Here is a 14,030-nt window from a genome sequence, read left to right as displayed (position 1 = left end):
GTCTTGTCTTGTCTTGTCTTGTCTTGTCTTGTCTTGTCTTGTCTTGTCTTGTCTTGTCTTGTCTTGTCTTGTCTTGTCTTGTCTTGTCTTGTCTTGTCTTGTCTTGTCTTGTCTTGTCTTGTCTTGTCTTGTCATGTCTTGTCTTGTCTTGTCTTGTCTTGTCCTGTCCTGTCTTGTGTTGTCTTGTCATGTTTTGTCTTGTCCTGTCCTGTCTTGTCTTGTCTTGTCTTGTCATGTCTTGTCTTGTCTTGTCATGTCGAGTGTTGTGTTGTTTTGTCTTGTCTTGTTGTGTATTGTCATGTCTTATATTGTCTTGTCTTGTCTTGTCTTGTCTTGTCATGTCATGTCATGTCGTGTGTTGTGTTGTTTTGTCTTGTCTTGTCTTGTCTTGTCTTGTCTAGTCTAGTCTTGTCTTGTCTTGTCTTGTCATGTCATGTCGTGTCTTGTGTTGCTTTGTCTTGTCTTGTCTTGTCTTGTCTTGTCATGTCGTGTGTTGTGTTGTTTTGTCTTGTCTTGTTTTGTCTTGTCATGTCTTGTCTTGTCTTGTCTTGTCTTGTCTTGTCTTGTCTTGTCTTGTCTTGTCTTGTCTTGTCTTGTCTTGTCTTGTCTTGTCTTGTCTTGTCTTGTCTTGTCTTGTCTTGTCTTGTCTTGTCTTGTCATGTCGTGTGTTGTGTTGTTTTGTTTTGTCTTGTCTTGTTGTGTATTGTCATGTCTTATATTGTCTTGTCTTGTCTTGTCTTGTCATGTCATGTCGTGTGTTGTGTTGTTTTGTCTTGTCTTGTTTTGTCTTGTCCTGTCCTGTTGTGTGTTGTGTTGTTTTGTCTTGTCTTGTCTTGTCCTGTCCTGACGTTTGTTGTCTTGTTTTGTCTTGTCTTGTCATGTCTTGTCTTGTCTTGTCTTGTCTTGTCTTGTCTTGTCTTGTCTTGTCTTGTCTTGTCTTGCCTTGTCTTGTCTTGTCTTGTCTTGTCTTGTCTTGTCTTGTCTTGCCTTGTCTTGTCTTGTCTTGTCTTGTCTTGTCTTGTCTTGTCTTGTCTTGTCTTGTCTTGTCTTGTCTTGTCTTGTCTTGTCTTGTCTTGTCTTGTCTTGTCTTGTCTTGTCTTGTCTTGTCTTGTCTTGTCTTGTCTTGTCTTGTCTTGTCTTGTCTTGTCTTGTCTGTCTTGTCTTGTCTTGTCTTGTTTTGTCTTGTCTTGTCTTGTCTTGTCTTGTCTTGTTTTGTCTTGTCTTGCCTTGTTTTGTCTTGTCATGTCTTGTCTTGTCTTGTCGTGTCTTGTGTTGCTTTGTCTTGTCTTGTCTTGTCTTGTCTTGTCTTGTCTTGTCTTGTCATGTCGTGTGTTGTGTTGTTTTGTCTTGTCTTGTATTGTCTTGTCTTGTCTTGTTTTGTCTTGTCTTGTCGTGTCATGCCATGTCATACGTGTGTTGTGTTGTTTTGTCTTGTCTTATTTTGTCTTGTCATGTCTTATCTTGTCTTGTCATGTCATGTCGTGTGTTGTGTTGTTTTGTCTTGTTTTGTCTTCTCCTTGTCTTGTCTAGTCTTGTCTTGTCTTGTCTTGTCTTGTCTTGTCTTGTCTTGTCTTGTCTTCTCTTGTCTTGTCTTGTCTTGTCTTGTCTTGTCTTGTCTTGTCTTGTCTTGTCTTGTCTTGTCTTGTCTTATCTTGTCTTGTCTTGTCTTGTCTTGTCTTGTCTTGTCTTGTCTTGTCTTGTCTTGTCTTGTCTTGTCTTGTCTTGTCTTGTCTTGTCTTGTGTTGCTTTGTCTTGTCTTGTCATGTCATGTGTTGCGTTGTATTGTTTTGTCTTGTCTTGTCATGTCATGTCATGTCGTGTCTTGTGTTGCTTTGTCTTGTCTTGTCATGTCGTGTGTTGTGTTGTTTTGTCTTGTCTTGTTGTGTATTGTCATGTCTTATATTGTCTTGTCTTGTCTTGTCATGTCATGTCATGTCATGTCGTGTGTTGTGTTGTTTTTTCTTGTCATGTCTTGTCTTGTCTTGTCTTGTCTTGTCTTGTCATGTCTTGTCTTGTCTAGTCTTGTCTTGTCTTGTCTTGTCTTGTCTTGTCTTGGCTTGTCTTGTCTTGTCTTGTCTTGTCTTGTCTTGTCTTGTCTTGTCTTGTCTTGTCTTGTCTTGTCTTGTCTTGTCTTGTCTTGTCTTGTCTTGTCTTGTCTTGTCTTGTCTTGTCTTGTCTTGTCTTGTCTTGTCTTGTCTTGTCTTGTCTTGTCTTGTCTTGTCTTGTCTTGTCTTGTCTTGTCTTGTCTTGTCTTGTCTTGTCTTGTCTTGTCTTGTCTTGTCTTGTCTTGTCTTGTCTTGTCTTGTCTTGTCTTGCCTTGTCTTGTCTTGTCTTGTCTTGTCTTGTCTTGTCTTGTCTTGCCTTGTCTTGTCTTGTCTTGTCTTGTCTTGTCTTGTCTTGTCTTGTCTTGTCTTGTCTTGTCTTGTCTTGTCTTGTCTTGTCTTGTCTTGTCTTGTCTTGTCTTGTCTTGTCTTGTCTTGTCTTGTCTTGTCTTGTCTTGTCTTGTCTTGTCTTGTTTTGTCTTGTCTTGTCTTGTCTTGTCTTGTTTTGTCTTGTCTTGCCTTGTTTTGTCTTGTCATGTCTTGTCTTGTCTTGTCTTGTCTTGTCTTGTCTTGTCTTGTCTTGTCTTGTCTTGTCTTGTCTTGTCTTGTCTTGTCTTGTTTTGTCTTGTCTTGTCTTGTCTTGTTTTATGTTGTCTTGTCTTGTCTTGTCATGTCTTGTCTTGTCTTGTCTTGTCTTGTCTTGTCTTGTCTTGTCTTGTCTTGTCATGTCTTGTCTTGTCTTGTCTTGTCTTGTCTTGTGATGTCATGTCGTGTGTTGTGTTGTGTTGTTTTGTTTTGTCTTGTCTTGTCTTGTCTTGTCTTGTCTTGTCTTGTCTTGTCATGTCGTGTGTTGTGTTGTCTTGTCTTGTCTTGTCTTGTCATGTCTTGTCTTGTCTTGTATTGTCTTGTCTTGTCTTGTCTTGTTTTGTCTTGTCGTGTCTTGTCTTGTCATGTCATGCCATGTCATACGTGTGTTGTGTTGTTTTGTCTTGTCTTGTCTTGTCTTGTCCTGTCCTGTCGTGTGTTGTGTTGTTTTGTCTTGTCTTGTGTTGTTTTGTCGTGTCATGTCTTGTCTTGTCTTGTCCTGTCCTGTCGTGTGTTGTGTTGTTTTGTCTTGTCTTGTCTTGTCATGTCATGTCATGTCGTGTCTTGTGTTGCTTTGTCTTGTCTTGTCTTGTCTTGTCTTGTCTTGTCATGTCTTGTCTTGTCTTGTATTGTCTTGTCTTGTCTTGTCTTGTCTTGTTTTGTCTTGTCTTGTCTTGTCTTGTCTTGTCTTGTCATGTCTTGTCTTGTCTTGTATTGTCTTGTCTTGTCTTGTCTTGTCTTGTCTTGTCTTGTCTTGTCATGTCTTGTCTTGTCTTGTATTGTCTTGTCTTGTCTTGTCTTCTCCTTGTCTTGTCTAGTCTTGTCTTGTCTTGTCTTGTCTTTTCTTGTCTTGTCATGTCGTGTGTTGTGTTGTTTTGTCTTGTCTTGTTGTGTATTGTCATGTCTTTTATTGTCTTGTCTTGTCTTGTTTTGTCATGTAATGTCATGTCGTGTGTTGTGTTGTTTTGTCTTGTCTTGTCTTCTCCTTGTCTTGTCTAGTCTTGTCTTGTCTTGTCTTGTCTTGTCTTGTGTTGCTTTGTCTTGTCTTGTCATGTCGTGTGTTGTGTTGTTTTGTCTTGTCTTGTTGTGTATTGTCATGTCTTTTATTGTCTTGTCTTGTCTTGTCATGTCATGTAATGTCATGTCGTGTGTTATGTTGTTTTGTCTTGTCTTGTCTAGTCTTGTCTTGTCTTGTCTTGTCTTGTTTTGTCTTGTCTTGTCTTGTCTTGTCTTGTCTTGTCTTGTCTTGTCTTGTCTTGTCTTGTCTTGTCTTGTCTTGTCTTGTCTTGTCATGTCTTATATTGTCTTGTCTTGTCTTGTCATGTCGTGTGTTGTGATGTTTTGTCTTGTCTTGTTGTGTATTGTCATGTCTTATATTGTCTTGTCTTGTCTTGTCTTGTCTTGCGATGTCATGTCGTGTGTTGTGTTGTTTTGTCTTGTCTTGTTTTGTCTTGTCCTGTCTTGTCTTGTCATGTCATGTCATGTGTTGTGTTGTGTTGTTTTGTCTTGTCTTGTCTTGTCTTGTCTTGTCATGTCGTGTGTTGTGTTGTTTTGTCTTGTCTTGTTGTGTATTGTCATGTCTTATATTGTCTTGTCTTGTCTTGTCATGTCATGTCATGTCGTGTGTTGTGTTGTGTTGTCTTGTTTTGTCTTGTCATGTCATGTCATGTCTTGTCTTGTCTTGTCTTGTCTTGTTTTGTCTTGTCATGTCTTGTCTTGACTTGTCTTGTCTTGTCTTGTCTTGTCTTGTCTTGTCATGTAATGTCATGTCGTGTGTTGTGTTGTTTTGTCTTGTCTTGTCTTCTCCTTGTCTTGTCTTGTCTTATATTGTCTTGTCTTGTCTTGTGATGTCATGTCGTGTGTTGTGTTGTTTTGTCTTGTCTTGTCTTCTCCTTGTCTTGTCTTGTCATGTCGTGTGTTGTGTTGTTTTGTCTTGTCTTGTCTTATATTGTCTTGTCTTGTCTTGTGATGTCATGTCGTGTGTTGTGTTGTTTTGTCTTGTCTTGTTTTGTCTTGTCCTGTCTTGTCTTGTCATGTCATGTCATGTGTTGTGTTGTGTTGTGTTGTTTTGTCTTGTCTTGTCTTGTCTTGTCTTGTCTTGTCTTGTCTTGTCTTGCCTTATCTTGCCTTGTCTTGTCTTGTCTGGTCTTGTCTTGTCTTGTCATGTCTTGTCTTGTCTTGTTTTGTCTTGTCTTGTATTGTCTTGTTTTCTCATGTAATGTCATGTCGTGTGTTGTGTTGTTTTGTCTTGTCTTGTGTTGTTTTGTCGTGTCATGTCTTGTCTTGTCTTGTCCTGTCCTGTCGTGTGTTGTGTTGTTTTGTCTTGTCTTGTCATGTCATGTCATGTCGTGTCTTGTGTTGCTTTGTCTTGTCTTGTCTTGTCTTGTCATGTCGTGTGTTGTGTTGTTTTGTATTGTCTTGTTGTGTATTGTCATGTCTTATATTGTCTTGTCTTGTCTTGTCTTGTCATGTCATGTCATGTCGTGTGTTGTGTTGTTTTGTCTTGTCTTGTTTTGTTTTGTCTTGTCATGTCTTGTCTTGTCTTGTCTTGTTTTGTCTTGTCATGTCTTGTCATGTCTTGTCTTGTCTTGTCTTGTCTTGTCTTGTCTTGTCTTGTCTTGTCTTGTCTTGTCTTGTCTTGTCTAGTCTTGTCTTGTCTTGTCTTGTCTTGTCTTGTCTTGTCTTGTCTTGTCTTGTCTTGTCTTGTGTTGCTTTGTCTTGTCTTGTCATGTCGTGTGTTGTGTTGTTTCGTCTTGTCTTGTTGTGTATTGTCATGTCTTTTATTGTCTTGTCTTGTCTTGTCTTGTCATGTCATGTAATGTCATGTCGTGTGTTGTGTTGTTTTGTCTTGTCTTGTCTTCTACTTGTCTTGTCTAGTCTTGTCTTGTCTTGTCTTGTCTCGTCTTGTCTTGTCTTGTCTTGTCTTGTCATGTCGTGTGTTGTGTTGTTTTGTCTTGTCTTGTTGTGTATTGTCATGTCTTTTATTGTCTTGTCTTGTCTTGTTTTGTCATGTAATGTCATGTCGTGTGTTGTGTTGTTTTGTCTTGTCTTGTCTTCTCCTTGTCTTGTCTAGTCTTGTCTTGTCTTGTCTTGTCTTGTCTTGTGTTGCTTTGTCTTGTCTTGTCATGTCGTGTGTTGTGTTGTTTTGTCTTGTCTTGTTGTGTATTGTCATGTCTTTTATTGTCTTGTCTTGTCTTGTCATGTCATGTAATGTCATGTCGAGTGTTATGTTGTTTTGTCTTGTCTTGTCTTCTCCTTGTCTTGTCTAGTCTTGTCTTCTCTTGTCTTGTCTTGTCTTGTCTTGTCATGTCTTATATTGTCTTGTCTTGTCTTGTCATGTCGTGTGTTGTGTTGTTTTGTCTTGTCTTGTTGTGTATTGTCATGTCTTATATTGTCTTGTCTTGTCTTGTCATGTCATGTCATGTCTTATATTGTCTTGTCATGTCTTGTCTTGTCATGTCTTGTCTTGTCTTGTCTTGTCTTGTCTTGTCTTGTCTTGTCATGTCTTGTCTTGTCTTGTTTTGTCTTGTCTTGTATTGTCTTGTCTTGTCTTGTCTTGTCCTGTCTTGTCTTGTCTTGTCTTGTCTTGTTCTGTCCTGTCTTGTCTTGTCTTGTCTTGTCATGTCTTGTCTTGTCTTGTCTTGTCTTGTCTTGTCATGTCATGTCATGTCATATCGTGTGTTGTGTTGTTTTGTCTTGTCATGTCTTATCTTGTCTTGTCTTGTCTTGTCTTGTCTTGTCTTGTCTCTTCTTGTCTTGTCTTGTCTTGCTTTGTCTTGTCATGTCTTATCTTGTCTTGTCTTGTCTTGTCTTGTCCTGTCCTGTCATGTCTTGTCTTGTCTTGTCTTGTTTTGTCTTGTCTTGTATTGTCTTGTCTTGTCTTGTCTTGTCTTGTCTTGTCTTGTCTTGTCTTGTCTTGTCTTGTCTGGTCTTGTCTTGTCATGTCTTATCTTGTCTTGTCTTGTCTTGTCTTGTCTTGTCCTGTCCTGTCGTGTGTTGTTTTGTATTGTCTTGTCTTGTGTTGTTTTGTCGTGTCATGTCTTGTCTTGTCTTGTCTTGTCTTGTCCTGTCCTGTCGTGTGTTGTGTTGTTTTGTCTTGTCTTGTCTTGTCTTGTCATGTCATGTCATGTCGTGTCTTGTGTTGCTTTGTCTTGTCTTGTCTTGTCTTGTCCTGTCCTGACGTGTGTTGTGTTGTTTTGTCTTGTCTTGTCTTGTCTTGTCATGTCGTGTGTTGTGTTGTTTTGTCTTGTCTTGTCTTGTCTTGTCATATCGTGTGTTGTGTTGTTTTGTCTTGTCTTGTGTTGTTTTGTCGTGTCATGTCTTGTCTTGTCTTGTCCTGTCCTGTCGTGTGTTGTGTTGTTTTGTCTTGTCTTGTCATGTCATGTCGTGTCGTGTCTTGTGTTGCTTTGTCTTGTCTTATCTTGTCTTGTCATGTCTTGTCTTGTCTTGTCTTGTCTTGTCTTGTCTTGTCTTGTCTTGTCTTGTCTTGTCTTGTCTTGTCTTGTCTTGCCTTGTCTTGTCTTGTCTTGTCTTGTCTTGTCTTATCTTGTCTTGTCTTGTCATGTCTTGTCTTGTCTTGTCTTGTCTTGTCTTGTCTTGTCTTGTCTTGTCATGTCTTGTCTTGTCTTGTTTTGTCTTGTCTTGTATTGTCTTGTCTTGTCTTGTCTTGTCCTGTCTTGTCTTGTCTTGTCTTGCCTTGTTCTGTCCTTATCTTGTCTTGTCTTGTCTTGTCTTGTCCTGTCCTGTCATGTCTTGTCTTGTCTTGTCTTGTTTTGTCTTGTCTTGTATTGTCTTGTCTTGTCTTGTCTTGTCTTGTCTTGTCTTGTCTTGTCTTGTCTTGTCTTGTCTGGTCTTGTCTTGTCATGTCTTATCTTGTCTTGTCTTGTCTTGTCTTGTCTTGTCCTGTCCTGTCGTGTGTTGTTTTGTATTGTCTTGTCTTGTGTTGTTTTGTCGTGTCTTGTCTTGTCTTGTCCTGTCCTGTCGTGTGTTGTGTTGTTTTGTCTTGTCTTGTCTTGTCTTGTCTTGTCTTGTCTTGTCTTGTCTTGTCTTGTCTTGTCTTGTCTTGTCTTGTCTTATCTTGTCTTGTCTTGTCATGTCTTGTCTTGTCTTGTCTTGTCTTGTCTTGTCTTGTCTTGTCTTGTCATGTCTTGTCTTGTCTTGTTTTGTCTTGTCTTGTATTGTCTTGTCTTGTCTTGTCTTGTCTTGTTCTGTCCTGTCTTGTCGTGTCTTGTGTTGCTTTGTCTTGTCTTGTCTTGTCTTGCCTTGTCATGTCGTGTGTTGTGTTGTTTTGTCTTGTCTTGTTGTGTATTGTCATGTCTTATATTGTCTTGTCTTGTCTTGTCTTGTCGTGTCATGTGTTGTCTTGTCTTGTCCTGTCCTGTCGTGTGTTGTGTTGTTTTGTCTTGTCTTGTCATGTCATGTCATGTCGTGTCTTGTGTTGCTTTGTCTTGTCTTGTCTTGTCTTGTCATGTCGTGTCTTGTCTTGTCTTGTCTTGTGTTGCCTCGTCTTGTCTTGCCTTGTCTTGCCTTGTCTTGTCTTGTCATGTCGTGTCTTGTCTTGTCTTGTCTTGTCTTGTCTTGTCTTGTCTTGTCATGTCGTGTGTTGTGTTGTTTTGTCTTGTCTTGTGTTGTTTTGTCGTGCCATGTCTTGTCTTGTCCTGTCCTGTCGTGTGTTGTGTTGTTTTGTCTTGTCTTGTCTTGTCTTGTCTTGTCTAGTTTTGTCTTGTCTTGTCTTGTCTTGTTTTATGTTGTCTTGTTTTGTCATGTAATGTCATGTCGTGTGTTGTGTTGTTTTGTCTTGTCTTGTGTTGTTTTGTCGTGTCATGTCTTGTCTTGTCTTGTCTTGTCCTGTCCTGTCGTGTGTTGTGTTGTTTTGTCTTGTCTTGTCATGTCGTGTGGTGTTGTTTTGTCTTGTCTTGTTGTGTATTGTCATGTCTTATATTGTCTTGTCTTGTCATGTCATGTCATGTCGTGTGTTGTGTTGTTTTGTCTTGTCTTGTCTTGTCATGTCGTGCGGTGTTGTTTTGTCTTGTCTTGTTGTGTATTGTCATGTCTTATATTGTCTTGTCTTGTCTTGTCTTGTCATGTCATGTCATGTCGTGTGTTGTGTTGTTTTGTCTTGTCTTGTCTTGTCTTGTCTTGCCTTATCTTGCCTTGTCTTGTCTTGTCTTGTCTTGTCTTGTCTTGTCTTGTCTTGTCTTGTCATGTCTTGTCTTGTTTTGTCTTGTCTTGTATTTTCTTGTTTTCTCATGTAATGTCATGTCGTGTATTGTGTTGTTTTGTCTTGTCTTGTGTTGTTTTGTCGTGTCATGCCTTGTCTTGTCTTTTCTTGTCCTGTCCTGTCGTGTGTTGTGTTGTTTTGTCTTGTCTTGTCATGTCATGTCATGTCGTGTCTTGTGTTGCTTTGTCTTGTCTTGTCTTGTCTTGTCTTGTCATGTCGTGTGTTGTGTTGTTTTGTCTTGTCTTGTTGTGTATTGTCATGTCTTATATTGTCTTGTCTTGTCTTGTCTTGTCATGTCATGTCATGTCGTGTGTTGTGTTGTTTTGTCTTGTCTTGTCTTGTCTTGTATTGTCTTGTCTAGTCTTGTCTTGTCTTGTCTTGTCATGTCGTGTGTTGTGTTGTTTTGTCTTGTCTTGTGTTGTTTTGTCGTGTCATGTCTTGTCTTGTCTTGTCCTGTCCTGTCGTGTGTTGTGTTGTTTTGTCTTGTCTTGTCTTGTCTAGTTTTGTCTTGTCTTGTCTTGTTTTATGTTGTCTTGTTTTGTCATGTAATGTCATGTCGTGTGTTGTGTTGTTTTGTCTTGTCTTGTGTTGTTTTGTCGTGTCATGTCTTGTCTTGTCTTGTCTTGTCTTGTCTTGTCTTGTCTTGTCCTGTCCTGTAGTGTGTTGTGTTGTTTTGTCTTGTCTTGTCATGTCATGTCATGTCGTGTCTTGTGTTGCTTTGTCTTGTCCTTTCTTCTCCTTGTCTTGTGTTGTTTTGTCCTGTCCTGACGTGTGTTTTGTTGTTTTGTCTTGTCATGTCTTGTCTTGTCTTGTGATGTCATGTCATGTCGTGTGTTGTGTTGTTTTGTCTTGTCTTGTGTTGTTTTGTCGTGTCATGCCTTGTCTTGTCTTGTCTTGTCCTGTCCTGTCCTGTCGTGTGTTGTGTTGTTTTGTCTTGTCTTGTCATGTCATGTCATGTCGTGTCTTGTGTTGCTTTGTCTTGTCTTGTCTTGTCTTGTCTTGTCATGTCGTGTGTTGTGTTGTTTTGTCTTGTCTTGTTGTGTATTGTCATGTCTTATATTGTCTTGTCTTGTCTTGTCCTGTCCTGTCGTGTGTTGTGTTGTTTTGTCTTGTCTTGTCATGTCATGTCATGTCGTGTCTTGTGTTGCTTTGTCTTGTCTTTTCTTCTCCTTGTCTTGTGTTGTTTTGTCCTGTCCTGACGTGTGTTTTGTTGTTTTGTCTTGTCATGTCTTGTCTTGTCTTGTGATGTCATGTCATGTCGTGTGTTGTGTTGTTTTGTCTTGTCTTGTCATGTCGTGTGTTGTGTTGTTTTGTCTTGTCTTGCTGTGTATTGTCATGTCTTATATTGTCTTGTCTTGTTTTGTCTTCTCATGTCATGTCTTGTCTTGTGTTGTTTTGTCTTGTCTTGTTTTGTCTTCTCATGTCATGTCTTGTCTTGTCTTGTCTTGTCTTGTTTTGTCTTGTCATGTCTTGTCTTGTCTTGTCATGTCTTGTCTTGTCTTGTCTTGTCTTGTCTTGTCTTGTCTTGTCTTGTCTTGTCTTGTCTTGTCTTGTCTTGTCTTGTCTTGTCTTGTCTTGTCTTGTCTTGTCTTGTCTTGTCTTGTCTTGTCTTGTCTTGTCTTGTCTTGTCTTGTCTTGTCTTGTCTTGTCTTGTCTTGTCTTGTCTTGTCTTGTCTTGTCTTGTCTTGTCTTGTCTTGTCTTGTCTTGTCTTGTCTTGTCTTGTCTTGTCTTGTCTTGTCTTGTCTTGTCTTGTCTTGTCTTGTCTTGTCTTGTCTTGTCTTGTCTTGTCTTGTCTTGTCTTGTCTTGTCTTGTCCTGTCCTGACGTGTGTTGTGTTGTTTTGTCTTGTCTTGTTTTGTCTTGTCTTGTGTTGTTTTGTCCTGTCCTGACGTGTGTTGTCTTGTCTTGTCTTGTCTTGTCTTGTCTTGTCTTGTCTTGTATTGTCTTGTCTTGTCTTGTCTTGTCTTGTATTGTCTTGTCTTGTCTTGTCTTGTCTTGTCTTGTCTTGTCTTGTCTTGTCTTGTCTTGTCTTGTTTTGTCTTGTCTTGTTTTATGTTGTCTTGTCTTGTCTTGTTTTGTCATGTAATGTCATGTCGTGTGTTGTGTTGTTTTTTCTTGTCTTGTATTGTCTTGTCTTGTCTTGTCGTGTCTTGTCTTGTCTTGTCTTGTTTTGTCTTGTCTTGTCTTGTCTTGTCTTGCCTTATCTTGCCTTGTCTTGTCTTGTCTTGTCTTGTCTTGTCTTGTCTTGTCTTGTCTTGTCTTGTCTTGTCATGTCTTGTCTTGTCTTGTTTTGTCTTGTCTTGTATTTTCTTGTTTTCTCATGTAATGTCATGTCGTGTGTTGTGTTGTTTTGTCTTGTCTTGTGTTGTTTTGTCGTGTCATGCCTTGTCTTGTCTTGTCTTGTCCTGTCCTGTCGTGTGTTGTGTTGTTTTGTCTTGTCTTGTCATGTCATGTCATGTCGTGTCTTGTGTTGCTTTGTCTTGTCTTGTCTTGTCTTGCCTTGTCATGTCGTGTGTTGTGTTGTTTTGTCTTGTCTTGTTGTGTATTGTCATGTCTTATATTGTCTTGTCTTGTCTTGTCTTGTCATGTCATGTCATGTCGTGTGTTGTGTTGTTTTGTCTTGTCTTGTCTTGTCTTGTCTTGTCTTGTCTAGTCTTGTCTTGTCTTGTCTTGTCATGTCGTGTGTTGTGTTGTTTTGTCTTGTCTTTGTCTTGTCTTGTCTTGTCATGTCTTGTCTTGTTTTGTCTTGTCTTGTATTTTCTTGTTTTCTCATGTAATGTCATGTCGTGTGTTGTGTTGTTTTGTCTTGTCTTGTGTTGTTTTGTCGTGTCATGCCTTGTCTTGTCTTGTCTTGTCCTGTCCTGTCGTGTGTTGTGTTGTTTTGTCTTGTCTTGTCATGTCATGTCATGTCGTGTCTTGTGTTGCTTTGTCTTGTCTTGTCTTGTCTTGTCTTGTCATGTCGTGTGTTGTGTTGTTTTGTCTTGCCTTGTTGTGTATTGTCATGTCTTATATTGTCTTGTCTTGTCTTGTCTTGTCATGTCATGTCATGTCGTGTGTTGTGTTGTTTTGTCTTGTCTTGTCTTGTCTTGTCTTGTCTTGTATTGTCTTGTCTAGTCTTGTCTTGTCTTGTCTTGTCATGTCGTGTGTTGTGTTGTTTTGTCTTGTCTTGTGTTGTTTTGTCGTGTCATGTCTTGTCTTGTCTTGTCCTGTCCTGTCGTGTGTTGTGTTGTTTTTTCTTGTCTTGTCTTGTCTAGTTTTGTCTTGTCTTGTCTTGTTTTATGTTGTCTTGTTTTGTCATGTAATGTCATGTCGTGTGTTGTGTTGTTTTTTCTTGTCTTGTGTTGTTTTGTCGTGTCATGTCTTGTCTTGTCTTGTCTTGTCTTGTCCTGTCCTGTAGTGTGTTGTGTTGTTTTGTCTTGTCTTGTCATGTCATGTCATGTCGTGTCTTGTGTTGCTTTGTCTTGTCTTTTCTTCTCCTTGTCTTGTGTTGTTTTGTCCTGTCCTGACGTGTGTTTTGTTGTTTTGTCTTGTCATGTCTTGTCTTGTCTTGTGATGTCATGTCATGTCGTGTGTTGTGTTGTTTTGTCTTGTCTTGTGTTGTTTTGTCGTGTCATGCCTTGTCTTGTCTTGTCTTGTCCTGTCCTGTCGTGTGTTGTGTTGTTTTGTCTTGTCTTGTCATGTCATGTCATGTCGTGTCTTGTGTTGCTTTGTCTTGTCTTTTCTTCTCCTTGTCTTGTGTTGTTTTGTCCTGTCCTGACGTGTGTTTTGTTGTTTTGTCTTGTCATGTCTTGTCTTGTCTTGTGATGTCATGTCATGTCGTGTGTTGTGTTGTTTTGTCTTGTCTTGTCATGTCGTGTGTCTTGCTGTGTATTGTCATGTCTTATATTGCCTTGTCTTGTCTTGTCATGTCATGTCATGTCGTGTGTTGTGTTGTTTTGTCTTGTCTTGTTTTGTCTTCTCATGTCATGTCTTGTCTTGTCTTGTCTTGTCTTGTTTTGTCTTGTCATGTCTTGTCTTGTCATGTCTTGTCTTGTCTTGTCTTGTCTTGTCTTGTCTTGTGTTGTCTTGTCTTGTCTTGTCTTGTCTTGTCTTGTCTTGTCTTGTCTTGTCTTGTCTTGTCTTGTCTTGTCTTGTCTTGTCTTGTCTTGTCTTGTCTTGTCTTGTCTTGTCTTGTCTTGTCTTGTCTTGTCTTGTCTTGTCTTGTCTTGTCTTGTCTTGTCTTGTCTTGTCTTGTCTTGTCATGTCTTGTCTTGTCTTGTCTTGTCTTGTCCTGTCCTGTCTTGTGTTGTCTTGTCATGTTTTGTCTTGTCCTGTCCTGTCTTGTCTTGTCTTGTCTTGTCATGTCTTGTCTTGTCTTGTCATGTCGAGTGTTGTGTTGTTTTGTCTTGTCTTGTTGTGTATTGTCATGTCTTATATTGTCTTGTCTTGTCTTGTCTTGTCTTGTCATGTCATGTCATGTCGTGTGTTGTGTTGTTTTGTCTTGTCTTGTCTTGTCTTGTCTTGTCTTGTCTAGTCTTGTCTTGTCTTGTCATGTCTTGTCTTGTCTTGTCTTGTCTTGTCCTGTCCTGTCTTGTGTTGTCTTGTCATGTTTTGTCTTGTCCTGTCCTGTCCTGTCCTGTCTTGTCTTGTCTTGTCTTGTCATGTCTTGTCTTGTCTTGTCATGTCGAGTGTTGTGTTGTTTTGTCTTGTCTTGTTTTGTCTTGTCATGTCTTGTCTTGTCTTGTCTTGTCTTGTCTTGTCTTGTCTTGTCTTGTCTTGTCTTGTCTTGTCTTGTCTTGTCTTGTCTTGTCTTGTCTTGTCTTGTCTTGTCTTGTCTTGTCTTGTCTTGTCTTGTCTTGTCTTGTCTTGTCTTGTCTTGTCTTGTCTTGTCTTGTCTTGTCTTGTCTTGTCATGTCGTGTGTTGTGTTGTTTTGTTTTGTCTTGTCTTGTTGTGTATTGTCATGTCTTATATTGTCTTGTCTTGTCTTGTCTTGTCATGTCATGTCGTGTGTTGTGTTGTTTTGTCTTGTCTTGTTTTGTCTTGTCCTGTCCTGTTGTGTGTTGTGTTGTTTTGTCTTGTCTTGTCTTGTCCTGTCCTGACGTTTGTTGTCTTGTTTTGTCTTGTCTTGTCATGTCTTGTCTTGTCTTGTCTTGTCTTGTCTTGTCTTGTCTTGTCTTGTCTTGTCTTGCCTTGTCTTGTCTTG

This window comes from Zeugodacus cucurbitae, chromosome X (genome assembly GCF_028554725.1).
Source record: "Zeugodacus cucurbitae isolate PBARC_wt_2022May chromosome X, idZeuCucr1.2, whole genome shotgun sequence".
Lineage (NCBI taxonomy): Eukaryota > Metazoa > Arthropoda > Insecta > Diptera > Tephritidae > Zeugodacus > Zeugodacus cucurbitae.
The sequence above is the reverse complement of the archived record's forward strand: the minus strand, read 5'-3'. Positions refer to the sequence as shown.